Here is a 3,610-nt window from a genome sequence, read left to right on the forward strand (position 1 = left end):
ACTGCACCCTAGCGCCTCATACTCCTCCCCACTCCCACCTCGCGGTAACCCTAGCGCACGCACCACGTCACTGCCGTCGTCCCCCACCTTTGCCCACACCATGAGGGAGATCTAGGGCTCAGCCCTCACGCCGCCGAGCGCGGAGCCCTCCACCGGGGCGCTGTCTTGTTCGTGCCGCGTGTCGAGATTGGGCCTCGCAAGATGGAGCCTTCCAAGAAGCTCAGCGCCTACCTCCCGTCGGGTCCCGGATCCTCCCCTCCGTCTTTCCCTCCTCCGCCTAGGTCGGCCCCCGTCCTCCGTGGATCTCTTCTTTCTTTGTACTAGGGGTTTTCTTTGCACTTTCTCTGCTGCAATGCTATTGTTTGAATTTGGAGGTCATCACTGTGTGTAGGTTCCTTTGTTTTAATTCTCTGCCACAAGCTGGGAGTTGAAATCATTGCGATGCATGGGCCTTCTAACATTGACATTACTCAAGAGAAATCTGAACGCTTGACCTCATGGTAGTTTAATGATGAGGTGAATACTTATAATGAATATCTTTTGTTCGTCTGTGACAAAAACATGTTGAAGAAAAGATGCTAGATGCTTCAACATATCTATGTGACGCTAGGATCATATTTCTACCGCTGGCTGTTCTGGAAAAAAAATTGCAACCTCTATTGTTATATTATTTTTTTGTCATTGCAGGTCATCAGTTTGCTTCTTCCTTGTTAATCTGATCCTGTTGCATGTGCTGGTGGAATCATCACTTCAAAGTTGGATACTTAGCATAGGGCGATGCTACTTGGATGGTCCAGATTGCAAGCAGATTGAACACTACTTAAGCCCATACTTTTTATCAAGATCATCACTTTCATCCCTGGCATTCTTGATCACGTGTACCTTTCTGGGAATATCTTTTGATCTGTTGGCACCAATCCCTTGGATAAAGCATATAATGAAGAAATTTAGAAATAATGACATGGTTCAGTTGGTACCTGAAGAAAATGAGGACTATCTAATGATGCAGAATGGTGAAGAAACTAATAATTTGACAGCACCTCTGATGCCTGAGAGAGAAGACCCTTTTGGATAGTATCGAGGGGCATGATCTTTCTCTATACCCGTTAAACAGAAGCTTCCACATGCCAAAGCATACTTTGGCTACCGATATCTTGTGGACAATTACAATTTCTTGTTTGTGTACAGAGTTAGAGGATTTCGAGCAGGGAATGATGGGAAGCTGATGGACAGAGTGTTGTGCATCATGCAATTCTGTGTGATCTTCCTTTCTGCAGTGCTGCTCTTCTTTGCGGTTCAGGGTGATTCATGAAGCTCCAAGGTATATGTACCCTTGGGATGTTAGTGTTCTATAAGCTGCTGCCTTCTAGAAGTGATCGCTTCCAGCCATCTTTGTTAGAACTTAGAAGGGATGCAAACAATTAATAGCTTTGTAGATGATCTCACAGATTATAGTGTTTTTTCACAACCTGATCTGGATTATAGTCTGTATCAATCCTGAAGGGAAAAAACTTAAGATCAACACACTCTTTTGTTTCATTACAATGGCATGCTTTTATCAGTGATCTTAGTCGCATCACAGGAAAATAAATATTATACAAATAAATATTAGGAGTCAGCCCCACATGTAACTTATGTGTAATTTTATATTCAGATTTCCTTATCTTCTATTGTGTAATGCTAGAAATTACATAACAAAAGGATTGTCTGCCTCTGCTACAGCTGTCTGACTTGCACTATATCTTTTAAACAATTGATCTAGTCTAGGTGAGGCATAATGCATATGGTCTGTTCACCTGAGCTGTCTCCATGTTGTTCAACTGAATAGAAATATTTAATATATTTTTTGTATAACTCTAGGTAGTAATATTTTTTGTTTGTCATGCAGAAGCTGTTTCATACTGATTTTTGCTAATTATATTTCCATGCTCTACTCTAGCCGGACAAGAACTTCATATCATTAGGTTTATCAAACATGTAAAAGTAGACCAGCAACATTCATAGCTGTTGCTTAAGTATCCCTGTCTACAATTGGTCCTAACTCCTAACATCACTTAATAGGAACAGCAGGTCATGCTGCTAATAGTGTGCACCTAACACTTTGTAAAGGTGGAAAGGAGATTAATGCTAATGGTTGTCGTTAAATTAGGAAGGCTTCAATGGAATTGCAAATTGACAGATCAGTTTCCTTAAGATTCACCCCTCCTACCAATCATTCTACTACTTTTTAGTTCCATACATTGATTCCTTTTATTTAGACCAGAGATATGTACTGGTGTGGTAATCTCTTGCTCTAATGGTCCGTGGTGGACAAAGCTTTCCTTGCAAGACTGTACATGCTTACTTCCTCACTGAAATAGGACAAGAAGAGAAAGATATGTCCATCTCTTGCTCTAATGGTCCGTGGTGGACAAAGCTTTCCTTGCAAGATTGTACATGCTTACTTCCTCACTGAAACAGGACAAGAAGAGAAAGATATGTCGGCGCTTATAATTCAGAAACTTTGAACCATAATCTACTATTCTATTCTACTCTGTGTCTTTTTTTGATAATGTAAATTATAGTCCACTACCTTCTAGTTCTACTACGGTAGTATTTTTTATGTATTTCTTGGTACGTAATAACAAGCTGTGGTAATTCACAATGGGTAAAGACATCTTTTTTTTTACTTCTTGGGGCAGGAATACATATCATTCAGCCCTATGCGCAGCTAGCCTTGCAAGTCACGAACAGCGTGCACAACACAAAGGCAAACGTTCCAACGCTTGTTGCCGGTGCTCCTCTGGAAGTAAGGAGATGAAAAAATGGGATGAACCAGCTCATGCACGCATCATGGTGTCATTGCAATCACATATTATATGCCAATGAAAGGTAATATGCAACTGTATGCTTGTATATAACTGCTATATGCCGATCACATGTTATCTCGTTCCTCTGCAGGTTAAGTATGTGGGAGATGACGGGGAGGAGCAGAACGGCTTGCAGATGACGGGCTTGAATCTCATGGACAAGACGATGACCGTCTGGGGAGCTAGGATTGCCTCTTCAGGTTATGCAAACATGAATTGATGCTGTTTTTGGTAGATGTTGTTCATGCTAACATGAATGGATGCTGGACGATATTGTTTGTGGCATAGGCAGTAAAGGTTGTCGATCTGATAGATATTTGGCTATATTGTATTGACGATCTGTTAGATGTTTGGCTATATTGTATTATCTCTACCAGAGACGAATTTGAAAAATTCAATTTTTGCTACATTGGATTTGGTTTGATACAAATTGTGTTGCCATAGAATCTGTGATAACGTAATATTGTCCGTTGCAAAACGAATTATTACCACCACATATGTTTCCATGGCAATATAGTTTATTTCGACGAAACCAATTGTGTTGCCATATTAGATCTGTCACAATGTAATATTTTCCGTTGCAAACTGAATTATCGCCACCAAACATGTTTTCGTGGCAATATAAGTTATTACCACGAAAGCAATTGTGTTGCCATAGGATCAGTCACCACGTAATAGTTTCCGTTGCAAAACTAATTATTGCCACCGAAAATGGTTCCATTGCAATATAGTTTATTTCCACGAAATAAATTTAGTTGCCA

At 40.6% G+C, this 3,610-nt stretch overlaps 1 long non-coding RNA gene across 3 annotated transcripts; it reads left to right on the forward strand.

Moving 5' to 3' along the window:
• Positions 1–11: 11 nt before the first annotated feature.
• Positions 12–3,279, forward strand: LOC101766890. Of its 3 annotated transcripts, XR_001163726.2 has the most exons (5): positions 12–281; positions 392–516; positions 688–1,321; positions 2,682–2,871; positions 2,941–3,279. It is a non-coding gene; the product is annotated as an uncharacterized LOC101766890 (long non-coding RNA). The 3 variants fall into 3 exon arrangements; XR_214913.2 differs by having other exon boundaries at positions 688–2,871; XR_002677061.1 differs by lacking the exon at positions 392–516 and having other exon boundaries at positions 688–2,871.
• The last annotated feature ends 331 nt before the right edge of the window (positions 3,280–3,610 follow it).

Source organism: Setaria italica, chromosome III (genome assembly GCF_000263155.2).
Source record: "Setaria italica strain Yugu1 chromosome III, Setaria_italica_v2.0, whole genome shotgun sequence".
NCBI lineage: Eukaryota > Viridiplantae > Streptophyta > Magnoliopsida > Poales > Poaceae > Setaria > Setaria italica.